Raw genomic sequence first — 19,219 nt, 5'->3', positions numbered from 1 at the left:
GATATTCAATGCCAGGAAAGGGGGAGTTTGATACCAAATACTTTTTACCACCGGGTGCGAGTAAGGAGATAAATGCCAAGCTTCTATAAAGTCTTTCATATTTCTAGGTTGAGTCCAACTAGTTTTCAGCTTGATTAGAACCTCTTCCCAAATTTCTTGGGCATAGACACAATGAAGGAATATGTGTTCAATACTTTCCATTTCCTTTTGGCAGAGCTCACATCTATCAGCAAGAAAGAATCCTTGTCTATTAAAATTATCAATCGTGAGGATCCTTCAATGGGCCGAGCCCACCCGAAACAATTGATTTTCAAGATGAGACCCTTGATCCAAATTGCATTCCAATTAAAGTCTTTAGTAGTGTCTTCTTCCAAACTTTGGTAAGTCGATTTTATCGATAAATTCACCAAGGCATTAGGTTTCCAAATCCACTCATCATCCACCAAGGGAGAGTAAAGGGAGCAGTTAGACAGAAGAGAAGAGAGTTCAGAAGCCTCGAGCAAGAGTTGATATTTACTAGTGGGATGAACATTCAACTAGGAGGAAACCATTCTATTCAAGTCTTTCCAAGAAGCACAATCCATGTTCCAAATTATGTAGTTGTGGACATTCTTTCCATAGTGATTGCTTAAAACTTGCTTGACATTGCTGAATTGTGGGAAATGATCTAGGGGTAAATTATGCAACCAAGTGTCCTTCCAGAAATAAGTCTTTATACCATTTCTTTTGATGTCATCTATGGTTTTAGCCACATAATTCCAGATAGTAGAACCAACAGGGAGATCCATTTGATTCAAGAACTTATCCTCACTCTGGCTAGGGAAGTACTTAGCTTTAAAGATGCCTATCCAATATTTCTGAGCTTCAGCTAATTTTCAGCCAATTTCAGTAATGAGGGCTTTGTTAAAGGACTTGATCTTCCTATACCCAACCCTCCATAATTCAAGGCTTTACAAACTTTTTCCCAAGCAACCAAGGAAAGTCTACTTCTTTCTTTTGTGCCAACCCATAGAAACCTTTTTTGAATCCTCTCTATCTTATCAGCAACAGAGCCTGACATTTTGAATAGAGAGAGGTAGTAGATCGACATATTTTACAAGCAAGACTTGATAAGTTGTAATTTTCCTGCCATAGTAAGGAGCTTTCCTTTCTAGCCGACCACTTTCTTTTGGAACCTTTCAAGAAAGCCATTCCAAAAGTTCAGAGAATGGAGTTTGGAGATGAGGGGGAGCCCAAAATAGGAATCCAGAAGGGTAGTAGCTTGATAGCCAAGAATAGAGGATATTTTAGCTTGAAGGCTAGAGTTGGTATTCATAAAGAACGGTTTGCTTTCGATAAAGTTTATATACTGTCCTGAAATTGAAGCATAGATATCTAAGGTTTTTTTCCACTACTTTGCCTCCGAGACAAAAGATTCTGCAAATATTATAATGTCATCCACAAACTGTTGTTGATTAATGGGGTTTAGGGTGGAGGACACCTTGAAGCCTTTGAGGGAGCCCTGGCTTCTGAGTTTTTCTATGTTTCTTCCCAACACTTCAACAACAATAATAAATAGATAGAGGGAGAGGGGGTCACCCCGTCTCAAAACTTTTTCACAAGAGAAGTAGCCCTTAGGACATCCATTTAGGAGAATAGATAATTTCAGAGTACAAACACATTGTTCTATCATTCCTAAGAATCTACCTTTAAACCCAAATCTCCTAAGGACTTCAAGAAGGAATTCCTAAGACACTCGATCATAAGACTTGGAGATATCCAATTTTAAGACCCTAGTAGGTTTTTTGTTGTTTTCCATAGAATGAATGAGTTTATGTGCCACAATGGCTACATCCAGAATATGTCTTCCTTCCACAAACCCTTTCTGATTACTAGAGATCATTTTATCTAACAGGGGCTTCATTCTATTGACCATCAGTTTAGAGATAATTTTGTAAATAGTATTACATAAACTAATGGGTCTAAAATCTTTAGTGGAAACAACATTACTATTTTTTTGGAATTAGAGCTATAAAAGTTGCATTTATCTATTTAAGGAGTTTACTTGTTCTGAAGAAGTCTCTAACAACGTTGAAGATGTCACTTCCCACAATATCCCAATAAGCTTGAAAGAAGGTCAGGGGGAACCCATCTGGACCAGGGGACTTACAAGGGGAAAATGTAAATAGAGAAGTCTTCACCTCCTAAAAGGTCCCCCTTTTTATGAGATGAAGAAGATCAGCATCCCCAATAATCTCCGAGATGACATCCAAAATATTATTCTGGTCCTGACCACCACCCTGGTTCATGGGATTGTTTAGACTTAGAGATTCAATGAACAAGGCAGACATATCATCTTCATTCTCCACCATAGATCCATCTTCTCTTAGGAGTTTCCTTATTTTATTCCGTCTTCTATGCTTCAAAGTGGATTGGTGGAATAACTTAGTGTTCTTGTCTGTGATGCAGAGCCAGGCAACAAACTAGGTGAAAACCTTCTCTCACCCACAACTACTATGTCCAAAAAAATTGTTAGGATATCTAGTGAACAAATGAGAGGGGGGGGGGTGAATTAGTTGTTAACAAATTATATTAACGAAACCACTTTTTAACCTTTAACCAGAGCACATAAACATTGAATACCATAATAGTAGAAATAGATACTATTAAGAAATAAAACTTAAAAATGAAACAAAGAATTAACATAATGCAACCATACCACATAACACCATGACTTGTACGTGGAAAACTTGGTAAAGGGAAAAACCACAGTGGGAAGCCTACCCATACTCAGATGATACTTCTACAGAAAGTATGCGATACAATGAGGGGCCTGCACATGCAGGAAGGCACACTGCCTAGAGCGTATTGCTCATTAAAAAATAATCTTACTGACTACTGAGAGGTTATAACCACCTCAAGATAATTGGACACCAATCCAGAAGAATGAACTGCTAGAGATAGCATCTACCATGCTTGATTATAGTCCTGGTTAAGCTCAATACTGGAGGCCTTTGACCTCTTACTTAAACCCAATTCGATCACCTACAATCAACCAAATCTCCTTCCCATATGATATTGCATTCCACAACCACAACACTTATTTCATTCCCATTCCATACCATTCCCTTGATCTACAATGAGATCTTACATCAATTTATACAAACCCTAAGGCCTAAACCAATTAGGTCGGCCACCTACAAGATATTACAATAAGATCATTACATACATTCATATTACAATGATATGCCATGTCGGCTTTAGACCAAAACAACAATAGTGAATCCATAAAACATCTTGGTAACGTGTAGAGAACACGTTAACATGATACCAGTCCATAACCTAGATAGGTACCGGACCTAATCTGGTTTATGCCCAAGATAGTGGTTGACCGCCTAGGCATCAAATATGAGCTAGTGGAAAGAGGAGTTGTGCAACTTGATGACTAAACAATTCAAGCTATAGGAGTCATAAAGGATCTAAATTTATCCTTGCATGCCTGCCCGGGTTGTAGTGTTTTGCAATATATTTCAGTGATTGATCTCCCTACTCACTTCACTATTTGTTTGTCAAGGGAATTTACTACCAAGATTGCAGGTTATCTATCTTCTGATTGGTCTCACATGTTGTCCAGGAAAAGGTATGGTACAAAGGTGACCATTAAGGAAGAGCCTATTTCTTTATACCATATTGAGTCCTACTCCACAAGCCCCATAGAGATTAATTTCTCCTTTCACAAGGATAATGAGGGTGTGTTAATTAGAGAGCCTGCAACTCAATTGGAATAAGTTCATGATTGCCTACTTGATGAGTGGGCAAATTCTTTTCAATTTTATCCAATTGATGAGGTTAATGGTATAGGCCTTAGCACCTTTTGTATCCATGATGAAGATAACCCTATCCCCAATCTCACTAGGAAAAGTAGGTACTTGCAGGAGGATGTTAATCTGAATAGAGAGGAGGAAAAGATAGAGAGAAAATCTGAAGATTTAAGATCTTCTTGTGAGGTGACTCACAAACCTAAGATTTGTGCTGATGAGCTAGATATTAGAACATGTGATTATGATGTATTCTATTTCTCATTGGTCCCTTAATATTATAATGTTGAATATGAGGCCTTCATTCAGTGTTAAGATGTTTCTTTTAACATTAGGGATAGGGTGTTTGATTTTGAATGTTTTACTTGGGACCAACATACCATGTTTGATGAGGTTGAGTGGCAACACATTGATCATGTAGTTATTCTTCTGGTTGCTCAACTTGATAGTGTACTTGAGCTTCAAAATATCCTATTTGATATGTCTGAGAAGCCTCGTCATGCGGATCAAGACAAGGAGATGGTAATTGTCACCCTCATATGAGTTTGAGGCATTTTTTTTTGTTTCAATCCATATTTAGAGTAGGACAGCTGTGATAGTAGTATTAAGTCTGATTCTGACCTGCTTTCCATGCATCTTCCCCTTGTTGCTAAGCATACACTTGGCATGCCTCCATGTGCTTCAGATGCTTATCTTATGTGAATTCTCTGCAAAAAAAGGGTAAATGGTGAGTTTTCTTTTCACCACATCAGCAACATGTATGCTCTGATGTATACATACAAGATTCTTCAATTTTTGCAATTGGCTAGTGATTGTAACCATGGCCTGAGGGAGATCAACTCCTTCAGGAGGATAATCTTTGACAAAGGTAGAGGCTTTATTGTCTTTGAGTTTCCATAATGTAAATGTTAGTTTTCCTTTTTCTTTGCTTTTTCAAATAAGTGCACGAGCACAGTCTATTCTCCAAAAGGGAGAAATTTTGATATTTTATAGGTGAGAAGGGTAGAAATTCTAGTTATCTCTTCAAGTCTTGACTTTGTGCCCAATGGATACCTTAAGACATCTAGTCTTGCCCTAAGCAGGTTTAGGGCCCCCTTTGAGTCACCAAAATGTTGACCTTTTTTCTATCAACCCTAGCCATGGTAATAACTGATCTAAGAAAATTAGGTTCTACATAACTTCCATGTTATGCTCACCTAGTTGGCAAAGTTCAGAGGGGCATTTTCTCCTTTATATCCTTCTTAGGCTCCAAGTTCTATTTTTTAGTTGACCGGGTCAGCCAATCAACTCACTTAAGTTTCCACTAGTTAGAGGGTCCCTTCTCCATGATGAGACCATCCCCTTTTACCGGTTACTAGATAACGAAGTTCCTTATTACTTTCTCACATCATATAGGAACACTTCCACTTTTGTTCCTTGTTATGATGTTCCATTTTTGTGCGACAAGGCGATTGGCGATGCTATCGTGAGGAAGAAAGATGAGAGCGAGATAGAAATAGAGAGAAGCGAAGGTGTTCCCACCACCCTGCAGGCATTTCAATATGCCTAAGGGTTGCTTGCGGGGAAAGAAAACAAAGAGAGCGATAGGCTTCCCCATCATCCTGCAAGGGATTTTGAGGAAGTATTTTCGCTGTGCGGGGTAACCAAAACCCAGGAGGAAGGGTTTCCCGCTATCCCACAGACCAAATGTGGAGTCTGAATGCGTCCTGCAGGTACATAATAAGTAAGACAAAGGCATTCTCCGCCACCCCATAGTAATGTTTCAAGAGTTAGCACAACCTGGTGGGGCAAGTAAAATATCTCTCCCCTGCCATCTCGCAGTGAATTTTCAAGGTTCCAAGGGAGCTCATGGGGAAACAATGGTGATGGATGTGGTGGGCCCCAAGTGGAAAAGGCCTTTTCAGCCTAACTTTCCAAGCCACAGGATTCACTTCTGAGTCTTGTTGAAGTTCCTGGTCTTAATGAAATGTGGGAAGTGGTGGGCCCGATCGTTTCCTCTAGCACAATCTCTGCAATTTATGATCACTTAATCTCTGATCAGATGATTGTATTTTAATCCTTTGTTGGGCTCTTTTGGATGCTTATGTGGTGAGATCTTGCATGTCCATATGTGTGCGAGATCTCTCAATCGGCGGTTGAAATTCAAATTTCTTAGTAGCTGTTGGAATTCAATTCTTCCACAGGAGGTGGTTGTCGACCCGATGGTCGAGGTCCTCATTTTTCTCAGTCAACGCCCCAAGTTGGATTCTTTCTGCATGCAACCACTAGATTTTTACCATTACTCCAGATTAGACTTTTGTAGGCCCATTTTGGAGACATTCTTGTCGTTTTCATGCCACCATGATGCATATGTCATAGAGATGTCTTATCTTGCAAGCCTTTTTGCCTCTTTTAGAGATGATGACCATTTGTAGAGGGTTATTGCATGCCATCATATCAACTTGTCAATCTAATCTTATCTTCCCTCTTGCAGATATTTTGTAACCTAACCCTAGGAGGGTTAGGGTTTCCAGCTGGGTTGAATTTTGAGTTATGCCTTGATTGAAAGTACAAAGTTGTGTCACACTTTTATAAAGGAAATGATCAATGTTGATTCAAATTTTTAAAGTAAATCAATAGAAATTGAAATATATGTTTTGAATTTTGAAATGATGTAAACTAATCAAATATATATTCTTTTGTCTATTTTATGTTTGTAATTTTAACAAAAATTTTAAAAATTATTTGAATTTAATTTTTATAAAGTGAACACTATAATTTAGTTGCTGATAAAATGCTGAAATTGAAGTTACACAAGCCACCACACTTTAATTAGTAAATTTTATTTTATTTTCATCACATTTTTTGTGTATATTGATAACTTGAAACTTTAGTGCATGGATATATTTTTTTATAAATTATATTTAGTTGTGTGTGCTGAGATATAACTCTTTCCCATTCCCACCAGCTTTTTTCTTAATTATTTATCAAAATTAGAAAACAATTATATCATCTTGACATAGATTCATTTCTCTCCTGCATCATATTTTTTTCAAGATTTTTAAATAAATTTTAGTATTTCTCCTTGATAAGATAATCAACCTTATATTTTAGTGTTGATGACCTACTTTCAATCAAAATAAAATATGAAATATAAAAACTAATTAAAATATTAAAAGATATATATTTTATAAAATTCACTTATCGATCTATAAAAGGGTATTTTTACATTTCAAACAAAATATTATTTATAAGAGTAGGAGTTGTTGAAACATTGAGTTTTTTTATTTTCTATTTTTTTTGGCAATTAGACCCAAAGTGGTATAAAATATACATTTAGTAGACACTTCCAATTAGAAAAGTTGTGGTCCATATATAACTTAGCTATAATGAATATATATAGACCATATGTTTGACTAAAATTAATTTTTAGTTAGAATCACTTAAATTCACTTGTGTTGATAAGTTAGTTTGAAACGAGACACAATTTTGTGCTTTTACCACTCAGCTATAAAGGCATTTTTTGTATCTTTCAAAGGGATCTTTTTTCTTTTTCTGTCATACGAATTCTTGTTTTCTATGACCTATAGAAAATTGCTTTGCCCAACATTAATAAAGCTTGTTTATTTTACCTAGATTCAGTTCTTTCAAGTCTATGTGAATTATCACCTTCTTTTATGAATGCATCTCTTTTAGTTTTCTCAGTCATAAGTGATTGTGTTGAATCCATGTTTGAATGAAATTTGTGACCTAATTATCAGCTCCCTTTGTGTCTCATAAGAACCCCAACCTTCATATTTTCTCAAATAACTGATTTAGATAGAATCCTGTGTATGCTTTTGGTGGGTTTTGTTAATGTCATGTACAATTATAGGCAGAAAGATCAATATTCAATCTAGATGTGAAACTTTTTTCCTCTTTCAAGCATCCCTCTTTTTCTCTTTTCCATGTCAAACCGGTAGAATAGATATTTTGGTGGTGGGTTGGACCAACACTTGCACATAGATTGAAAGGAAGGCGACCTTCTCCAAATATTCAACCTCACTTCTGCAAGTCCCACACTTGGGAGGTTGTTTCCACATTGCACAAGGTTGATGATCAAGGTTGTTCATCAAGTTGGTTCAACTTTTGTGACAACAAATTATCTCAACACATATGTAAATGTATATATATGTATATGTATGTATATATATGTATGTATACATACATATATATACATGTGCATACATATATATACACACACACACATATATATGTATATATACATGTATATATATGTATGTATATATACATGTATATATATGTATATATATACATATATCTATGTATATATATATGTATATATACGTATGCATATATACGTATATGTATATATATACATATACATATATATATATATATATACATACATATATATATACATACATATATATATATATATATATATATATATATATGTATGTATGTATGTATGTATGTATGTATGTATGCATATATACATATAAATATGTATATGTATACATGTGTGTGTGTGTGTGTGTACACACACATATATATTCACTCAAAATGTCTAAAGTCTAAGTAGATTTGGGTTTGATGCGCTAAGTGGGGTCATTTGGATAATTTAATTATTTTATTATGTCTATTTCCTACTTATTCTACAAGGCATGGATTTTTTACAAGTGTTTTTGGCCCCTTAATCTAGGAAAATAGAAATAGATTTTTCTCTCCCATTTGGCTTTAAATTAGTGAAAAGGCATAGTTGTTTTTCCTAAAAGGGTTTCTCCATGTAATTCTAGTGTCTTTTTGGTATGATTAATTTTATATTTATGTTGAATGGTGTAAAATATTCATTTTAAAATTAACTTCCAATTTGGTAATCTTTTCAAATTTGTAATCAAATGTGAAAGGTAATATTGTTGGATATTGCTGCTGCTAGGATATGTTGTTGTCATTGATGTCAACATATTCTTGTGTCTTGGTGTTGCAGAGAGTTGTTTAGTGTTCTAGTGATTGCATTGATTTGATATGATTGGTTTATCTATTTGGGATTCTTTAATACTTCATTCCTTATCGGTTTTAGTGATTCATAAAGTTTACTTGATCATATTATTTTATTAGGTTTGTAGTTCAATCTTTCTATTTTGTGGTTGGTAGAGTTTGGTATTTGCTCCAGTGAGCTCCGGTATGATCATATCTTTGGTTGCAAATTTGAAAGAATATTTTGGATGTTTATGTGTATCTTGATTTGAGATAGTTCATGATTTGGTGCTCCACAATCTATCTTTCTAGTCCAAATTGCTACTATTGAGTGTTCGTGTGAGTTAATGTGCTAATCGATGAAGATTTGAATAAGTGGTGTTGGTGCAACTATTGCGGATGGCTCTAATGTGCTTGTTGGTGTTTCCTGATCATGTCCCATTTGTCTTCACAGTCTGCATTGATTGTTGTGTGTATTCTTGGTGATCTTGTTGATCCACTGATATTCTTCATGTTATGTGGTATTCTTGGTGGTGTAGCATGTTTTGGTTGATCTTGGCAAGGTTTTTGGTAGTGATGCATATTTGGAGATTTGGTTTAGGTGCATTCTATGTCATATATGTCATTGTATTGGTTTGGTGGTTGATTTATGTATCGTGAGATATAATTTTGTAATTGAGGGTTGAGGGTTTGGCCGACCTTGTAGTCAAGGTTGATGATTTGTATATATAGGTGAAATAGTCATGTAATTTAGGTGTTGATGTAGTTTTTGCATTATCAGAGAGTGATATATGTATGTATAAGAGAATTTATCCTTTGGTGTGGTGTATTGGGCAAAGATTGTTGTAAGGCAGACAAATTTGCTTAACCAAAACTTTCATCAAGCATATGGAGATGCTATATTTGCAGTTCATGTAATCTGGATTGTAGTCTGAATCTTTTTGTAAGGTAGTGAACCTTCCCTAAGGGTTGGATCCTTCCGGGTCATCTTATTTGGAGCAATGAGCTCTAGGTAGTGTGCCTGAATGCATGTGCATTCCCTATTGTAATATTTGCATATACAACTGCAGATTGTCATCTTATTGCGGGTAGCTTCCCACCACGGTTTTTTCCTTAACTGGGTTTTCCATGTCAAAATATGGGTGTTATGTGTGTTGGTGGTATTGTGTTTATCTTTATTCTTGTTGCAACTGTTTAGATTTGAGATTGTGCTTAATTAGGCTAATCCGGTGAAAATTGATTCACCCCCCCTCTCAGTTTTCCTTCTTGGTTGATGCTAACAATTGGTATCAAAGCTAGATCCTATGGAATAAGCTTGATTGCTTGAGGTGATCCAGGATGGAAACTTATGTGTTCAAGAAGGAGAGTCCTAGATTTGGTGGAAGCAATTATACTATTTGGAAGGACTGGATGGAAGTTCACTTCAAATGCCTTGGAGATGAGTATTGGAAGATTACAAAGAATGTTTACAATGTTCCTCAGAATGGACTGATTATTGCTACTGAGATCAAGGATGTTGTACATAACATAAGAGCTAAGGAAGCATTGTTGACTGCCTTGACTAATTAAGAGATGAGTAATGTAATGGGTTTGCAGACTGCACATGAGATTTGGAAGAAGCTAGAAACCTTGTATCAAGGTGATGTGCAAGTTAAAGTTGCTAAGTTGATAAGCTGAATGATCTTGTCATGAATATCAGATGTGTCAATGGAACCCTTGAATAAGATGAGATTGTTGCTAGGGTGCTAAGATTATTTCCTCTTGCCTAGAAGCATAAAGTAGTTGCTATTGATGAGATTTTGAGTGTGACTATAGTGACTAGAGACATATTGGTTGGAAAGCTTACCACATTTGACTCGAGCAAATTTGGAGAATCACATGGAAAGTCAAAGACTGCATTCAAATCCTCTATATCTGGGAAGTAGAAGGATGGTCCAGGAGAAAGTTCATGTTGGGTATCCAGATTTGAAAGAAAAAAGAGAGAGATGGAAGAACAGGAAAGAGAATTGGATGAGCTTGAAGCCCTTACTGCTCAGAGATTGCCTAAAGGAGCCAATAAGTATACAGAAAGTTACCTTTGAAATATTTCTCTTGTAATAAGATAGGACATTTTTCTTCTAGGTTCCCTAAGAGAAGGTCTAGGTATGATAAGCATGAAAGGCATGATAGATCTGATAAGTATGATAGATGTGAGATGCATGATAAGAGTGATAAGCTCTATAAGCCCTACCAGAAGTATAGAAATTAGAAGAGATGCTATTATATTGTTGATGAAGGTGTGACAGATGAGGAACTAGAGAATGGGAATTCAGAAGATGATCTAGTATCAGTGAATCCTACAAGATGCATTGTTGAGTAGAAAGCTTTAGCAGCTAAGATTGAAGAGAAAAATGAATGGGTGATTGACAGTGATTGTTCACATCATATGGTAGGTGATAAAAGGAAATTTATGAGTATGGAAAGGTATGATGGTGGAATATTGAGATTTGGAGATAAAAAAGATTGTGTGATTCATGGTAGAGGTTCTATATCTTTCAATGACAAGCATAATACTGATGATGTCTTGTATGTTGAAGGTTGGAAGCATAATATTTTGAGTGTTGGATAGATGGCTGACAAGGGATATGATTTTCAATTCAAGAATACTAAATGAAAGATCCTAAATGCCTCTGGTATAGAGATTGAATTAGGTACTAAGACTAAAGGTAATATCTTTCCCTTGAATACTGGAGAGAAAAGTTGTTTGATTTCTCAGAATGATGAAAGTTGGTTGTGGCATAGGAGAATGTGTCATGTTAATTTTGACTACATGGTAAGGATAAATTCTACTCAAGCTGTTAGAGATTTGCATAAGATTAGGAAGCTTGTTAATCCGGTATGTAAGGAATGTCAGATGGGAAAGAAAAAGAGAACTTCATTTAGGAGTAACTTGTATTCATCTAATGAATTGCTAAATATTGTTCATACTAACTTATGTGGTCCTACTAGAGTGAGAATCATGCAAGGTGATAGATATTTCATGTTGTTGATTGATGAATATTCAAGGATGATGTGGGTTACCTTCTTAAGGGAGAAATCAAAACCCTTGGAGAAATTCAAGATATTCAAAGCTAGAGTGGAGACTAAGATAGGATTGAAGCTGAAGTACTTGAGATCTGATAGAGGAGGATAATTTACAACAGGATAATTTGAAACATTCTATGAGAGGGATGAAATTAGAAGACAATTATCTGATCCTAGAACCCCTTAGTAGAATGGAGTTTCTGAAAGGAAAAATAGAACTATCTTGGATGTTGCACGAACTATGCTAATAGAAGGAAATATTGCACAAACCTTTAGGAGAGAATCTATTAGCATTGTTGTTTACACATTCAACCAGGTGCATATTAAAGGTGACTCTGGTAAGACTCCTTATGAGTTATGCTTTGGTCATGTTCCTATAGTTAGATATTTCTGTGTTTTTGGAAGTAAATGTTATATCAAGAGAGATGAGGATATAGGAAAGTTTGATGCAAGATGTGATGAATAAATCTTCTTGGGATATTCTACTAAGAGAAAGGCCTATCAGGGCTATAATAAGAGGCTGAAGAAGGTAGTTGAGAGTGAAAATGTGAAGTTAGATGAATGTATTAGAAAGAATATCAAAGCATGTAGATATGATTTTGCTGACAAAGATATTCCTAAGCTTGTGCAAATTGAGATTTTGAAGTAGATTGATCTGGATATTGTTGCTACCAGTGAATAAGTGCAAGAGCTTGAAAATCAGAATAATCAGAAGAATCTGATGTTGGAAATTGACACTCATTTGATGGCTTCTAATGGTTCATTACTAGTTTAGGGTTGTCATTGATGACAACTCTTCATGGAGATTTGATCCGATAGCCATAATTATTCTTAACCGGAAGTAGATGTCAACAGGTAGCCAGTTAATCAGTATTTCAGGATGAACAAATCAAATTTGGGTTTGAAAGCTTTATAGTGATTTTTTCGTATATTGAATCATGTTTGGGTTGATTGGGCTGACATAGAAGCATCATTTTACTGCTATTTTGGTGATCCGATCAATCTAACATGTGACTACACATTACACTAGTAGGCTGACATGGTAAATTACTTATTTTGTGATTGTGGATATATAAGACCGGTATAGATGATCATTTTGGTGGATAGTATGATTTTATGTGAGCAATTGGTGATCGAGAATTCATTTTGGTGTAGTTTCACGTGCACATTCTTGATCTAGTAGTTGACCGAGATAGTGAACAAGGCAGAACAGAGCATAGCAACATAAGTGATATAGTCACTATATTTGGCACTTAACCGGAACTCATCCAAGCATTATAGATGCTATTTTGGAGTTCATTTTTCTATAATTCATCATTGTAACTAATCAGTAAGGAAGTGAGCCTTCCGGGGTCATAGCCCTTATTGTATTTGAGCAATGAGCTCTAGGTAGTGTGCCTGATTTCATGTGCATTCCCCATATTGTAATATTGTTTTGCTACTAGCCATAGTGGAATAATATAATGGGTTCAAATTGCATTGTGGTTTTTCCCATTTGGGTTTCCACATAAAAATCTGATGTTATGCTTTTGTGGTTGTTTGTTCTATTTTTTTGCATTTCAGTTTCATTTGTATGCTTCTGGTGGTTTAAAGTTAAGTTTAAAAATTTGCTAATCAGTAGATCATTGATTCACCCCCCCTCTTAGTTATCCATGATTCCAATAATTGGTATCTGATTCTAGTTCCTCTGATGAATCGTAACTGCTTGAGGAAGGTCTAGGAGATTGATTCAATGGATTTTGATTTTTAGAGATAGCTCAGTGTGGTACTTGAGGATCTTAATGCAGCTAGAAATGAGATCGGTTCTTTGAAGAAAGAATTGAATACTGCTGATGATTTCTTTAATAACTTGAAGGATGAAGTGAGCACTTCAAGAGATAAGAGGAAAGAATTGATGGACAAGCTGAAGGAGAAAGAAGATTAGATCATGGAAAATTAGGGAAAAGTTGATGAATGTGACAAGCTTGAGAGATAGAATGTTGCCTTGAAGAATGAGATGCAATCTATTGTGATGAGACTAACTAAGGAGAATGAGGACCCAAAGAAGAATAAAGAGAATCTGGCACAATCATTGAAGGAAAGAGTTGATGAATGGTTCAAGCTTACCTATCAGAATGATCAGTTGAAGCTTGAGTTGACACAGTAAAGGAATAATGGTCAAGAACTTGAAAGACAGAGTGCTGCCTTAAGACATGAACTTGCTACTGCTAATGACTACAAATACAAATTCAAAGCTAGATCAGTAAGGCTTGATGAGATGCTAGAAAGTAAGAGACATGGAAAGGACATGCGACGACTTGGATTTGATAAAGCTGAATCCTCCGGATCTGGACAAAGCAATGCAAAACCTAATCAGAAGAAGAGAAAGAATCCTTTGGTAAGATAGCCTAATGCTCATAATTGAATGGTAGATTCTTTACTTGCAATAAATTTGGTCACATGGAGAATCAATGTAGAACTAGGATGAATAATGTTCCTACCTTTATCGTTCAATGTTTCATATGCAATAATTTTGGTCACAAGTAAAATATGTGTAGAGCAGTAATGGATAACTTCCAAAAAAAGAGGTTTAATGCTTGTGAGATGTTTGAACATATCTCTAACCAATGCAAGATGAGGCCAAATCAGATGAACTTCAAACCTATGCAGAGAAATATTGTTTGTTGTGCATGCAATAAAACTAGTCACATTACAAAGTACTACAGAAGTAAGAATAGTCCTCTGGTAGACAAGAAAAAATCAGATGAGAAGGGAAAGGAAAACGTAGAAGAGATCAGAGACAAACATGAGAAGATGTGGGTCAGAAAAGATGAATCTAAAGAAGAAAATGGATCTGCACCCGAATCCGATGCAAGATCTTCATTCGGTAACTAGTGCTTTATGCCTTAGGGGGAATTTTCATGCATATTATAAGAAACCCCTCTTCAGTGATCTGCAATCAATTCTGGAAGGCTATAGAAGGCTTAGATCATATATGCAAATGTTATCCGAAAGTTTCAGAGAATATTTGGTGCTCTGGTAAGCGAATCCATGAAAATCATTGTAATCGGTTACACCATTTATTGTAATATAAAATTAGGTTTTGGAAGGATAAAAAGGCATTTGAAATCTTTATTTGTCACAATGCGATCAAGAGAATTGTGTAGGGAAGAAGAGTGATGTGATTTGACAGTGATTTCAGTGACTCTAAAGTGAATTCCAATGTCCGGTTGCAAATCATGGTATTTATTTGTTCCAAACTATCTATTTCACAAACCCTAAGCTTGAAATAGCTTCAGCTTCTAGAATTGCTACCCCATTGGTTGTCGAGATTAAGGATAGGGTTAGACCTGTATTCAAGAAACACCCTTTCAAGTCTATTGAAGATGATCCAAAAGGTGCATTTTCTTCGTTACCCTACGACGTCCTTCATAATGAAGATATTAGGGCATACACCCATTGTGGTCTCAAGGAGCTTGGTAACATGGACATGTTGAACCTTTACAACAAACACTTGGCAGACAATTTGGGAAACCTCAAACTAGAATACAAGTATCTTTTGAAAAAGGGTTTTTCACATTTCATCCATTTTCTGTTGTTCGATGAAGCAGAGTGGATCCGGTTTATTCTTAGTCGAGTTCATGATGAGTTTATATGGCTTGGCGGGCCTCAAAAGAACACCAAACAGGCAATCAAAGTCATGACATGCCTCAATAAAACTGGTAAATTACCTGGCCCGAGGAAGGTTTGAATAACATGGTGATAGAAACTACTAGTTCCAAATTTGACAGCAGGGCAATGACCATAAATGACATTCTAGAGCATGATGTGAAATTTGCATTAATGGTGGTCAGATACATAGTTTACCAGTACACCAGACACAAATCCATCTCCGAAACTACCATATACTTTGCATATCAGATGTTGAAGAATGACATGAGGTATGATCTGTGCACAGTCCTCCAGAATGATTTGATAAGTAATTTGAGGAAGATTAAGGAAGATAAGAAACACACTTTCAAATATGGAACTCTATTTATTTTCTTGGCCTTATATTTCTTGAATGAGATACCTGTTGTGAAAGGAAAGGTCCAATGGGCCTATGATAGATCGATGGCTATGCAAATCAAAGAGGGATTATGGGGAATAGGAGATGTTGTAATGAGAATATATTCTGTCTAGGGATAATTCAAATCTTTCCAAGCTACTATGAAAAACAAAAAAGAATCCCTAACGAGATTGTTGAGAAGTATGAGCAAACCATTTTCTTCATGGTTGATAAGGATCAATGTCAAATGGAAGTCGTGAAGCCTAGAATATTTTGTATCATGCCCATGGGGTATGAAGTTGACTCTATTACTCTCGAGGCATATTCTCAACACCTTTTGAGTCAACCGATTGATACTAAAGAAGGAAGATTCAGAACATTCAAGGAGAAAGACCTTGAATTGCATAAACAATTCACTGCACCTGCTAGGAAAAGAAAATTTACAAAGATGGCTGAGGAAGTAGCAGTGTAGATGGGATTTGTTGACTATGAATTTTAATTCTTATGCAAACAACCTTATGGGAAAGTCAATGAAGAGGGACCTACACGAAAATCATTGAGTAGCCTCTGGGTTTTAGAAGCTGACTCTTCATAAATGAGGGGAGAAAAAGGGAGAGAGAAAAATTGAAAGAAAAATTATTTTAAGTGATGTGCTAGAGAATATTTTGGAATACTTAGAGCACAAAAACCCACATATTTGTAGTTTTAAGGCTCATTCAACAATCTACATGCCCAAAAGGTTAGAAAAGAAACTTAAACAATCACCCATTTTGACATAATACAATGTATACCATTCATCTAACAGATAACAATTTAAAAAAAAAATAGTGTAATCCATAGAGTCTCATAGAATATATTGCAAAATTTCACTGAATCATGAAATGCACAGAAGATAATCCCTTATACTAAGAAACAAATCACCATAAAGGCCACAAGAACAATTTGATATATTCAGAGTCTGAGAAAATGACTAACATAAGGGCCTAATTCATAGAGTCAGAGTCTAAAATTTCTTCTCCTCCTTTTTTTCAACAAAAAAGGAAAGACTATATATAGCCGTGGAGGCGCAATGGCCACGAGATTGAGAAAATGAGAGAAAACTCTCAAAATAGCATCCTGTCAGAATTCTTGCATGTCGGCTCTAGAAACACATGCATAAAAAAGACAAAATGGCATTTTGTTATGATCCTTGAAATATCATCATGGTGATCCTTGTACATGCATCTCACAGAAAAAATGGGGCATGAAATAGATATCACAGTCTGTAACAAAGACAACAACATGTGGTAGCTCGGAGGGAGCTCAAAATTGGATGCAGAAGGAGGAAGCTGAAAATGAACGCAAGAAGGCCAAGTGTTTTTCGAGGTTTCCATACAAGAAGGTGGGCCCAAATGCTTATATTAGGAAATGAATAAAAGTCGCACGATAGCCTCGTGTTCTCTCAAAAGTAAAGGGAGAAAGACGAGCCTCCAAAAGGAATGTCATGACACCACGTGGCATGCATGAAAAAGGAAACAAAATGACCGGAGGCAAAATGAACACTTAAACTGAAAAATATCCCCGCATAAATTAAACGTGGATAAAATATCCATAGTTCTGGCAACTAAGGGGAAAATTATACCTATATAATGTCAATACCCAAAGTTTGTTGGCTCACAAAATAGACCTATCCTTGAATATTGGAGAGTAGGTCCAGAACTTGCTGTAGCGGGAGCCAATCATCCTCCGAGGGCAACACTTGAGATTCTAGATTCTGGCGATTTTGGTCTAAACAAATAGCTTCATCAAATAGCAAGCTAGTCATCTCCTCATGGACCATCTTGAGTAAGGCATATAACTGAGCAAGACGATGCAGGAGACCCTCGACTTCATGGGAAACCAAGGGAACACTAAGATGCTAGAGAAAAGTCTGATCTTGTTGTTGCTGTTCAATTTGGCTCACAATTTGCTCAATCCCCAAAACAAAACCATCTTAAACAAAGTGCAAAGGAAGGTCAAGGTGCACAAAAACGCTCTACACATTTCTTGATATCTGGGATGGAGATCCTTAGGGAATTTAATGATGTTGTTGCCTGCATGGCTGCCCTAATATGGTTGATGAAAATATTAGCCCTTCTGGTTAATTTCTTACGATCAGTGACTTCTTTGGCTGATAACTAATCATCACAAGCAGCATAAAGCCATTTGATTAATCTCTCAGCATCATGAACCCTAGGGCCAATGGATTGAGTGACCCTATCAATGAGATTACCAGACTCGGTGCAAAGAGACTGTGCATTTCCCACAAACCTCAAAATGGGTCGCAAGGAGGGACAAAACTGTTTAACCTTCTCCCAATGAGAAACATATAATTCTGGGATAATAGGGGAGAAATCCTCTAAGACCGCGGGAAGGGAAGCACTTTAAGATAAGCATGCGATTTCATCGTCCCTCACTCTTATCTCCATATATAATCTTTACTTCTTTCTACTTCCACTTTCGCTATATGCTCAAGGGAGATGATTCTTGTGCCTTTATCCTGTAGAGATTCCTGAAGCCGCACCATGCCTTCACGATCCTGTTCTATTGATTGCCTTGCACTTTGGAGCTCTCTTTCAGTCTAAGCAAATTTGTCTTGTATTTCCACTTTTATTGCTTCAAATTTTTCTCTTTACTTTGAAAGAGTGACCTTTGTTGGCATTTTGATGATGTCGTGATTGTCATTGATGGACACACACTTGTTTTGAGATCACTTTCTTTATGTATGAGTTATGCTCAACCGACATTATGTATTATAGTCTTTAGACTATTGGTGTTTTGCAAAAGATGTTTACCGGTCACAAACCGACTGAAGACCCTAAGCGGTATGAAGACCTCAAGCGGTTCAAGGATCTCAAAGTGGTAAGAAGGAACAAAGCGGTAGTTAACATTTCTCCAGTCTTCACTTTTGACAACCGGTAATTGGTAAATTGTATGAACCAGTATTACTCTATGATGAGTTACCAATCAGTATTTATGTGATGAGTTATCATCCACCGACACTTTGGCAGTGATTTTGTGTCGTGTTACCAAATGTGTCTAGATGCACTGAACCTAGGAACTTGTAATGTAATCCTATTGCACCGACATGAAATCAGACTCCTTTATAAGGACATCATGTCTAGGGTTTTTTTGGTTGTTGATGAGGTTTTGTATGTGCGATCATAGAAGAGAAGATTAGGTCCATGTGAAGAGGAGTGTGGAGATATTGAAGACTGAAGTAATTCTGAAATGCATTAACAATGAGTTGTCATGGATCTAACCAAGCATACTGTGCTAGTATCTAGATCACTCACTTGTTGATTACTCACATCTTTGACAAGTCTTAAACCCTTAACCAGGTAGGCCTAGCAAA

This window comes from Cryptomeria japonica, chromosome 9 (assembly GCF_030272615.1).
Source record: "Cryptomeria japonica chromosome 9, Sugi_1.0, whole genome shotgun sequence".
NCBI lineage: Eukaryota > Viridiplantae > Streptophyta > Pinopsida > Cupressales > Cupressaceae > Cryptomeria > Cryptomeria japonica.
The sequence above is the reverse complement of the archived record's forward strand: the minus strand, read 5'-3'. Positions refer to the sequence as shown.